Below are 12,500 nucleotides of genomic sequence, written 5' to 3'. Positions count from 1 at the left end.
CCGACAAGATCTGGCAATTATAAGAAAGATTTCAGGCTACAACATTAAATGGAAAATTCTCGACAGGCCCTAACCCTTAAAAAACACGTAAAATATATAACCTGGGTGGAACAAAGAAAAAGAAAATCATCAAAAGCTTTTATAAACACGACATCTATTCAAAAAGTAGATCAAAAATTTCCAGGAAATACAGCGACTTCGACGAGTATCTATTACGAAACTGCTTAACACCATCTTCACCGAACCAAAAACGCACAAATACACGGACATCTGAAACTGTTTCACTTTGGACTTCCTTCATCTTTAGGTATCTTTTCTCTTCCACCTTTACTCTTTCTTTCATTTCCCTACCTTATTTTCTTTTCAGACATCAAATGTCCCTTCCTCTATCCTCCTATCATGTTCGTACCTGTATTGATCATATATTCCACATAACATATTTCTTCTCCAACGATTTACAATAAAAAAAGAAAATGTATTTTTCCCCCACTAAAATTCCAAAGTTAATTCTCAAGAAAGTATTTGCCGAAACGAAAGCGTCAGCGTTTATACATACAAGTTCCCCGACTATATTCTTCACAGGGTCTTTGAACATATAGAGCCACAGGGCCTGCATAGTTAGACATCATTGGTACCTCCCGGTAGTTTTATTTTAATTACTTCATAAATAAAAATACATTTCACGACATAGCCTGACATACCCTAAATGTTTGTATCGTGTTTTATATATGTTCTTGATATATTTATATCTTATTCATCAAACATGACACTATATATATATATATATATATATATATATTATATATATATATATATGTATGTATGTATATTCATATATGATATATGTATATTCATATATATATATATTATATATATATATATGTATGTATATTCATATATGATATATGTATATTCATATCATATATATACACATGCAAATCCATTCGTATATAACCACTCGTACACACACACACACACACACACACACCACATACACACACACTCACTCACACACACCACACACACACACACACACACACACACAAGTTGTCATTAATATAGCAATTATGTTTTTTACTCTTAATTTTATTTTACCTTATTTTCACAGTTTAAATTGAGTGTTCACCCTAATTCCAGTTTATGTTTTGGGTTAATTTAGTACAAACAGACCATGAAATAATTGGAACCGACTCGAATAATTTGTGGAATAAAGTTTCCGAAAATCTGTCATGCATCTCGCATACATTTTCCTCGCGTGAAGCTTTAATCTCGTTGGAACAAGCGATAAAGCGCCAGGATTATTACATTACTCGTTCCGATTTGATACTTGAAGTGTCTCTGTTTGGGTCTAGATGCAGTTAATTTTACATTTGCCGGTCCGTTAATTGGAGTTTAGCTGTGTAGTTGAGGCGGTCGCTTTCTGAACCGTGTGGTTTCGGGTTTAGTCCCACTGCGTGGCACCCTCGTCTAGAACCTAGTGAGTGAATTTGGTAGTCGGAGACTGTGCGAAAGATTGTCGTGTGTGTTTGTGTATATATATATATATATATATATATATATATATGTGTGTGTGTGTGTGTATATATATATATATATATATATATATGTGTGTGCGTATATATATATGTGTGTGTGTGTGTGTGTGTGTGTGTGTGTACATGGGTGTATTTGTTTGTTTATGTACCCCCAAATTTGGCGGTTCGATGAAAGGGACCGAAAGAATAAGTACCATACTTTAAAAAAAAAAGTAAATACTGGGCGCAATTTGCTCGACAAAGCTCTTTAGTGGGTGCTCCAGTACGGCCGCAGTCGAATGATTAAAACAAGTAAAAGAAATTAAAAAATATATAAACTGAGTCTGTTAAAACAACAAAGCGATTCTGACCTAATCAAAAGAAATCCATAATTTTCCTCGAAATTGTTCGAAATTATCTTCAGATAGTTGTTGATTAGCCTAATTCTTTACTACCCACAAGGGGCTAAACACAGAAAGGACAAACAAGGACAGACAAACGGATTAAGTCGATTATATCGACCCCAGTGTGTAACTGGTATTTATTTAATCGACCCCGAAGGATGAAAGGCAAAGCCGACCTCGGCGAATTTGAACTCAGAACGTAGCGGCAGACGAAATACTGCTAAGCATTTCGCCCGGCGTGCTAACCATTCTGCCAGCTCACCGCCCTTTATGAAATACCTATTTCTTTACTACCCAAAATGATTAGCCCTAGAGCAGCCTAGGGCTAATCATTTAGTAGATCCATGAAAAAATGGGCTAATAGTTGAGTAGATTCATGACAAAAAGAATTTCAGCCATGACCATCCAATATCATGCATTTTGTAGAGGATACTACATTTCCCAATGTAGTCTAAGATACAATCTTTTTTAAAACCGTAGGTTGTGATTTAAGGAATATTAGCTGCTGTTTCTACCATGTCGAACAACTCCATAGTAATTCCTTAAGTGGCTAGATCTTCAATATATTGGCGTGATCGGTCACGCCGGGCAAAATGCTATAACGACATTTCGTCCCTCTTTACGTTCTGAGTTCAAATTCCGCCGTATTTTATCCTTTCAGGATCAATGAAATACGTATCAATTGAGCACTGAAGTCGACTTAACCTCCTCCGAACTTGCTGGCCTTGTGCCCAAATTTGAAATTGATATGTGAGTGATTGGAGCCTTTACTGTCTGCTAGAATAGTCTACGAGTCATTCTCATAGCGAGAAATCTAATTAGCTTTAACTTAGACAAAATAAGTTGCCGAATAAAAGACGGTCTAATAGACAGATAGTTCGGTCCTGGACTCAAAATACACTAAGGTAGGTTGACTTCTTTTTTTATACTTTCGAATTAAAAAGGAAAATGCTCCTTAACCTTTATAAGATAGAGGAGGGCCGATAATAGATGATGCCGTCTACATTGAATTAGTGTGGAAAGAGAAAATAGCTTAGTGGAACTTACTTCACTTTAGACAATCAATATTGGCTGAAAATCACGAACGCTAAAAAGTATTAGAAAGAAAATATCTCGACTGAAAAATGATATTGTGTTATATCCTTGGATCTCAGACTAATTATCAGTTAAAGAAACCATAATGCATAACAAGTAAAAGCAAACAAAAAAAATCAGATTTCGGAATGAAGTACATAATGAAAATTTGAAGTTGATATTAGATCTAGTTTTATTGAAGACGAGCAAAATTACTGACTATACAGTCGTCACTCGCAGAACAGTCCACACCATTTCTATTGAATTTCTCTTCATATGACATTTATTCCTCTTCTCATTTTACAATCCACAATAATTCATTTGGCTTGTAATTATTTCATATTTCTAGAAGGTTGCAGAGAAATTCTCTAAGACTATCGCATGTAGCATTTTCAAAAGGAATATGTAAATATATGTGTAATATCTTTTCTTCTCCAGCTAATAGTTAGAGATAAGTAAGTTTGGCTTGGTCAAAGTCATGCGCGAAAGAATGAACAACTTTTATTTGATAATTTCCAGTAATTTAGAAAAAAACATTTCACCTCTTTAATTAATCAAATGTGGAAGTAGTAGCAAAAGGAAGCCAAACAGTTAGAGTCTGATCTAGCTTAATGTCAGTATTATATTATTTTCTTCCTTAGGCTTAAAGTAAAGTGAAAACTGTTACAACCAAGATTCGAAACCAAATAACAAAGTCAACTTACTGGATGCTATCTTCATTATAAAGCTAAGAGCAAGAAAATTGATGGTATTATTCGCTTTGTAATCAGTGGTAGTACTTTATAGCTGACGACTATTTCGTAAGCTTGCAATTCTGCGTTTGTATTTCACCGTAGGTCTGGAGAAAATGATGGGAAAACAGTCTTCTGTTCTTAAATCACAAGATCAATGTTTTAACAATTCAGTGCTTTTATAAGTGGAGGGGGTTAACCACCAATATTAATACTGATTGAGGGGCGTAGATTAAGAAGTAAGCCTAGAAGCCTGTTTCGATTTTAATTCGAGTTAATTCAATTTACTTACGGTCAACAGAGTCATTGATAAGTTGAATATTCCTACTTCCTTTCCCAGAAGGTAAGGCATTGTGCCTTGGCATAATAAAGTCATTCATTTTAAGGAATACTTATAAATATAAAATTTCAATGTATGTACATCATGGATACATAACAAATAGAAACTATATACTGAGTCAACAGAACGTAATTGGTAGCTTGATTACAATAGAGCTGACATTTCTTAAAACAACCTCAAAAGTTTACGAGATAATGACAAGTTAAAAAATGAAAATTGATTAGTTGATACAAGTTGACACGTATTCTTGTGCAAAAATAGAAAATGAAGATGCAACTTAATTTGTGGTTCCGAAACTACTTCTATCCTCTACGTCATTGGTCTCATTAAGCTATATTCCGTGACCGTTACTCACATCATTATATCGAATTACTGACATTAAGACCACGACTTAGCAATATTAGGAGAGAATCGGGATAAATGCTTGACAATATTTCGATTTGTCTCTCTCTCTGTCTTAATTCAAATCGCCTCAGAGTCGACAATGATTTAAATTTCTCTAAGAACGGTAGCACTGATATCGATAAAACGTACATATTATACGTTGAGGCCGATCCAAATCGACTTTAATCCTATAAAAAAAAAAGACGTGGCATTCCGTCAGTTACGACGATGAGGGTTCGAGTTGATCCGATCAACGGAACAGCCTGCTCGTGAAATTAACGTGCAAGTGGCTGAGCACTCCACAGATACGTGCACCCTTAACGTAGTCCTCGGGGAGATTCAGCGTGACACAGAGTCTCCACATAGTTCCGGGTTCAGTCCCACTGCGTGGCACCTTGGGCAAGTGTCTTCTACTATAGCCCCGGGCCGACTAAAGCCTTGTAAGTGGATTTGGTAGACGGAAACTGAAAGAAGCCTGTCGTATATATATATATATATATATATATCTTTATATGTATGTGTGTGTATATGTTTGTGTGTCTGTGTTTGTTCACCCAACATCGCTTGACAACCGATGCTGGTGTGTTTTACGTCCCCGTAACTTAGCGGTTCGACAAAAGAGACCGATAGAATAAGTACTAGGCTTACAAAGAATAAGTCCTGGGATCGATTTGCTCGACTAAAGGCGATGCTCCAGCATGGCCGCAGTCAAATGGCTGAAACAAGTAAAAAAATAAAAGAGTAAACGAGGATCAGTCACCGTGGATGGCTGAAGTGATCGGGGATACTTTCGCACTTGGCATCTATATGAGTATGGCAGTAAGCAAGAAGTGGAAAGGAGTAGTCAATATAGAACTTATAGACGTATGAACAATCAGCTGACTATATCTCTCTATATATAAAGCTGAAGTTGTCCGTGTATGGCAGGTTTGGCAGCCTTCAACTAACACTATCTCCTCCGAGACCCTGCGGCGCAAGTTGACCAAAATTAAAAGTATGATAGAAGAAGGGTTGCTCTTCATTCCGTAGAAGAAAAAATTCAAATCCCACCATGTTAAGACCAAAAATTATTTACATAAAAAAGGTGCTTTTTTTCTATGAAAATCACTATTTTTAACTATTTTTTACTGCTGTATCGCCATTTTTCGGTGTATTTCAACCAGAAAAATGTTCACTTAAAGAGAACAACAATCGACACAATGCAAAATTTTTACTTTTCAAAAATTCCAATTCTATAGGATTGAAACAAATCCGAGCAACGCCGGGTGATACTGCTAGTATTAGATAATAGGAAATAGTCAAACCATGAATTAATAGTAGAGACGGTGATGGGCGGTGATGGAGGGGAACATGCTGGGTTTGAAACTGAGAAGGGTTTCAGAATGTTTGGAAAGTCAATGAGTTGATGATGGACAGAGGAAGGTAAATGTACTAAAGCTGATAGTTCAGAATAATGAATGATTGCATCTGTGAACCAAAGCATCGCGGTGAGAAGCATGCAGCCCTATGTAACATCACTGTTGATGTGTCCAGGTGTATTTCATGTGTGTAAATACTTTAATATGTGTATCTGTATGTGTATACATATGTGTATACATACATATGTGTGCGTAAATGTACTATTGTGCGTTTTTTTTGTGAAGTTTGTAGATCAATATTTGCCTGCAGACTTTAGTTATTACAACACAATTGATAAGGATCTTAAGGTCTTTTCATTTAATTCAACGAAAAATTTAGCTAGAGAGAGAGAGAGAGAGGAAGAGAGCGAGAGAAAGAGTGTAAAGAAAAACAAATACAATAAGTATTGACAACCCCCGTCTCCAAAAAAGAAACACTATAGAAAGAAAATAAGTTATAAATAAGATATCATATACGTCTGGTATGTAATATTAGCGAAGTATCAGGTTTTATATTTGTGCTACATTAAGTGGTTCAAATCATCATTCTTGCATGAAAGTAAACTTATAGTTGTTCTTTTTTTATAAAACACACACACACACACATGCACAGACATACACCCACAAACACGCAGAAATGTGCCTGCGCACTTATATCAATTATATAAATTTCCTTATATATATATATATGCATACACTCAGACAAACCTATACATAGATACATACATACATACATACATACATACATACATACATACGCGCATACACACACACACACACACACACACACACACACACACACCACACACACACATATATATATATATATATGATGGACTCTCCCGTGGAAGACTGGAAGACGACGTATGAGCGTTCAGCATTTGCTGAACGATCTGCACAAATGACTTGTTTATAGTGATCAAATGTCCATGCCACACATTAGCTCACTCTCTCCATCAAGTCGACGCTGTCTGAACAGGTGCACTGTTCACAAAAAAAAAACAACAAAAGACGAAGACAGGTGGTGTACAAAACAAACAGATGTATTAGTATAACGCTCGGGAATTGAAAAAGGCTTTATCGTTTCGAGCCTACGCTCTTCCACAGAAAGGGACACAGAAAGAAACAAGGAGAGAAAAAATGTGTGTAGTGGCTAGCGATCTATCATAGCGAATGCCGGATAGAAGGGCCACACAGAAGAGCTAAGAAGTAGGGGAGATAACAAAGTAATATATATATATATATATATATATATATATATATATATATATATATATATATATATATATAAATAGTAAGGCAATACGAGAGTATTGCTTTCCAGTAAAGAATAGCCCGTGAGGGAAAATTATACATAGAAGTATATTTACTTCTATATATATATAAGCCTTGTGAATAGATTTGGCAAACGGAAACTGATAGAAGCTCGTCGTGTATATATATATATATATATATATATATATATATATATATATACTGGGTGCGGTGAATAAACTGTCGTCCAAATTGCGCATAAATGAAAACGCCTGAAAGACTGAAATTATTTGTTATAATCAGAACGGCTCAATTAGCGCCCTCACATAAAGCTCTCTAAAATATCTCAAGTCGTTTCTATACTTAGAAAGTAGCATTGCGCTTACAGAAAAGAAAGTAAAAATTCATCTCGTGAAAGCATCTCGGTGCTTCATGGCCTCAGCGTTTTCTACAAGTAATCACTAGCCGATGATCTTAAAAAGCCTTCTTCTCTGCCACCGTGGAATCATTGTTGCTGTACGAGTTCACTGCTTGTACTCCCAAAACAGTATTTTGTTACGACCCTACATTTTCTTAGTTCATATCTTTCCTCGGTCAACTTTTGTCCTTCTGGATTCGATAAAATAAGTAACAGTCAAAAACTAGGGTCGTGTTAATGAACCTTATCCTCCACCACAAAATGTATGGCCTAGTACCAATGTTAGAAATAAATATCATAATATGGCTATTAAATATTTTTATACACTCTACTCTCTAATTGTTATCTTATTTTCCATTGAATTCTGTTATTTGTAAATCGTTTTCATCTGACTTCGATATTTTCATAGTATAAAACCAACCAAATCGACTCGGTACATTAGTGGCATTTATTTGTATGGATCCCAGAGGATGTTAAAACCAGAAAGTATAGGACTCAAGTTAAATAGTAGAAGCCATTACTATTTCTACTATTCTATCGCCCTCCTCTGGAACAATAATCCTCTGTAATATTATTAACGATATTGTATTATTAAATTCAAGCAGAGACAGATATTTACAAGAGAGAGGAGAATGAGATCGTGTGACGTCCATATCTCTCTCAAAGGAAAAGTGATGTAAATGAAGTAAAATAGTTTGAACCAGACGAGCGAGAAAATTACTCTCCTTTAAAATCGCATTAAGTTACCTTTGGTCACACATTCCTGTATTGATCAAGTTTTGTGCCATCGATTTCTCGGTATTCATTAAACTATAACGTCATTCGCATTTAAACTAGTTACAGTCGAATGAATGGTGGAATAGTTGGAGAACCAGAAATAGTACATGCTCAAGGTCTTGATATTCAACTCTTGCCGAGGTCAGCTTCGCGTTTCATCCTTACTGCTCGACAAAATAAAGTATCAGCCAACTAAAAGGAGTCAATATAGTCGACTGTCCCTTTCCACAAATTTCTGACCTTGTGCTTATGTTAGAAATTAAAGGGCGATGAACTGCAAAAATCTTTAGAGCATGAGACAAAATGCTTCCATGATATTTGGTCCGGCTCTTTATGTATTAAGTTCAAACTTAGACAAAGTTAACTTTGCTTTTCAACCTATATATATATATATATATATATTACTCTTTTACTCTTTTACTCTTTTACTTGTTTCAGTCATTTGACTGCGGCCATGCTGGAGCACCGCCTTTTAGTCGAGCAACTCGACCCTAAGTGACGGGGACATAAACACACCAGCATCGGTTGTCAAGCAATGCTAGGGGGACAAACACAGACATACAAACACACACACACATACATATATATATATACATATATACGACAGGCTTCTTTCAGTTTCGGTCTACCAAATCCACTCACAAGGCATTGGTCGGCCCGGGGCTATAGCAGAAGACACTTACCCAAGAAGATTCGCAGTGGGACTGAACCTGGAACCATGCGGTTGGTTAGCAAGCTACTTACCACACAGCCACTCCTGCGCCTATATATATATATATATATATATATATATATATAAAATTATTGTTTGAGGGAATAAAATCCAGACTTACAAGGAAAAAGAATTCAATTTAGAAATACTAAATCAAATTCCACACAATATAATATATTTATAAAAAAACTAGCAGCATCACCCGGTGTTGCTCGGGTTTGTAAGGGAAATAACTATATAAGCATTTTAGAGAGTTACTTCCCTTATATAATAGCAAAAAATATATTAAAAATGGAAAAAATGGAAAAAAAATTTTTAAATCGTAGACTCATCGTAGACGCGCGCTAATACCCAGAAGGGCTCGATATGAATCACGACTATAAGATACCCGCTTTTGGTTAAACTGCACCGCAAAATGTGGGAGTAGTTAGGAATCTAAATCGTAGGAGACAGACACACAACTTCACTTTTATATATAAAGATATTAGGAAAAAAACACCTTTTATCAATTCAGAAAGAATAATTAGATTACACCATCTAGAAAATTACATATAATAGAAAAGTTAAAATTAAAATAACAATAAACAGTAAAGATTAAGTAAATTACAAAAATTATAAAAATGTATATTATTTTTGTAATTTACTTAATCTTTACTTTTTATTGTTATTTTAATTTTAACTTTTCTATTATATGTAATTTTCAAGATGGTGTAATTTAATTATTCTTTTTGAATTGATAAAAGGTGTTTTTTTTCTAATATCTTATATATATATATATATATATATATATATATATATATATATATATATATATATTCGATATAATTTTAAAAATACATGTTTATTATGGATTTCAAGTAATGCATGCACAATGATATACTGACTCCGACCGGAGGGATGTGATCATGACCGAACTACAGTTTATGCACATGCGTAAACACAAGTAAACTGTCGTCCGGCTTCTATCAAAGCTTATGTTTCATTGTCTTTCTTTCAGTAAATATTATTCATATATTCATCTTTGTTGTTTTAATATTAAAAATATGTTCTTAAAGGCGGCGAGCTGGCAGAAACGTTAGCATGCCGGGCGAAATGCGTAGCCGTATTTCGTCTGCCGTTACGTTCTGAGTTCAAATTCCGCCGAGGTCGACTTTGCCTTTCATCCTTTCGGGGTCGATAAATTAAGTACCAGTTATGCACTGGGATCAATATAATCGACTTAATCCGTTTGTCCTCTGTGTGTATCCCCTTGTGGGTAGTAAAGAAATAGGTATTTCGTCTGCCGCTAGGTTCTGAGTTCAAATTCGGCCGAGGTCGACTTTGCCTTTCATCCTTCCGGGGGTCGATTAAATAAGTACCAGTTGCGTACTGGGTTCGATGTAATCGACTTAATCGCTTTGTATGTTCCCTCTGTGTGTAGCCCCTTTGTGGGCAATAAAGAAATAAGACACGTTAGCACGCCGGGCGAAATGCGTAGGCGTATATCGTCTGCCCCTTGTGGGTAGTAAACAAATAGGTATTTTGTTTGCCGCTAGGTTCTGAGTTCAAATTCCGCCCAGGTCAACTTTGCCTTTCATCCTTTCGGGGTCCATTAAATAGGTACCAGTTACGCACTGGGGTTGATATAATCGACTTAATCCCTTTGTCTGTCTTTGTTTGTCACCTCTATGTTTAGCCCCTTGTGGGCAATAAAGAAATAAGAAACGTTAGCACACCTGGCGAAATGCTTTACGTTCTGAGGTCGACTTTACCTTTCATACTTTCGGGGTCGATAAATTAAGTACCAGTTGTGTACTGGGGTCGATCTAATCGACTGGGACCTCTTCCCTAAAATTTCGGGCCTTGTGCCTAGAGTAGAAAAGAATATTTCATTGCTTGGCATGCCTACATATGTGTACCCCGCCGACTTTCATTCCTCATAACGTACAAAAAAATGCATATTTTTTTAATAACATTTTCTACAAATATGCTTCAGATGGTGTACGGGCACACACTAACGCACAGCACAACGCTGTTTTTGAAATTTCAAGTTTTATTTTGTACCTATATGTGATATATGTCAGTATGTGCGCATGGTCACCATTTTCTCTTCAAAGCAAATTCCAATATAATCGTAATTTACACACTCTGAAAGGTATTTGTAGAAAATGTCGTTTTAAAATACCGAAAGTTATGAAAAAAAAGGGGCCACGTGGGAATTTTCCGAGACACCTCTCTTCATTACCTGGAAAAGTGTTTTCATAACAGATGAAAATATAATCGGAATCCAAACTATCTCTACCGTATTTGTAGAAAATTTTACAGAATATCTATTTTCTGCAAGTTATGAGGAAACAAGTATAGGTATGCTCATTGCTTTAACATAGTAAAGTTACATTGCTACTAAATACCTACATATCGACCCTGCTTCGCTTCACTTTCATTTTGTATGTAACAATATTTAATTATATAACTGCATATTATATATAAACAAACAATACACTTTCGGTTTGCATTAAAATGTTGATGTGAATGAGACGGGCTCAATTTTTCACTACACATAAACTTAGATAGGATAACGGTATTTACAATGATATTGTGTTTAGCATTAAAAATGCTTCAAAATGTATATGTGTGTGTGCGTGTGCAAAAATTTATTGACAGTATTTAGGTAAAAATCTTTGATTACTTTAGGTTCTGTTAATATAATTTCATTTAATTTTATAGCTTAATTTAACGCTTTCCACTATTGACATTCGAGCTTCTTTCATGTTGCATGTCTTGCCAACGTTGTTCGCACATGTATGGCATACGTATATTTACGTATATGCACTATAGGAATATATGATACAATGAACTCACATCAAAGCAAAACGTGCTACCTTAAAGATAGCGTGTTCGCACTAGTATATATATATATGTGTGTGTGTATGTATGTATGTATACGTGCTTGTAGATATGTATATAAAAATAAAGATACATAAGTGTATATTAGTATTTGACTACACAGATATACACATGCATAAACAGGTATACATGCATGTACAAATACATACATACATACATACATACACACATATATATATATATATAATATATATATATATATATATATATATATATTATATATATATATATATATATATGAGTTGGTGCGCGTGCGTTAGGTAAATGTGTGTGTATGTAAAAAAATGTGTTTATGAGTGTAAAATATTTTCTTTAAATTCTTTATTCGTTTTTCGTCTTCTCAACTTATGCAACGACTTGTTCACTGTTTGATTTAAAACACATGTAAATATTTCTAGAGTCATGCTTTGGTGATTAGATCACGCAAAACTTCTGTCGGAATAGTTTCAAGTGACAAATATCTCAACTCAAGAGAAATTTATCTTTCCAACGCTGAGTAAAGTAATCCGTCTCTAAGGGTTTGTTTTTTTTTCTTCTTTCCGCATCTGATTTTGGTTCGTTATAAGTAATTGCATACTGACTGATTACAGTCATGCTGATGATGATATT

Source organism: Octopus sinensis, linkage group LG2 (genome assembly GCF_006345805.1).
Source record: "Octopus sinensis linkage group LG2, ASM634580v1, whole genome shotgun sequence".
Lineage (NCBI taxonomy): Eukaryota > Metazoa > Mollusca > Cephalopoda > Octopoda > Octopodidae > Octopus > Octopus sinensis.
This window is presented reverse-complemented; position numbering follows the sequence as displayed.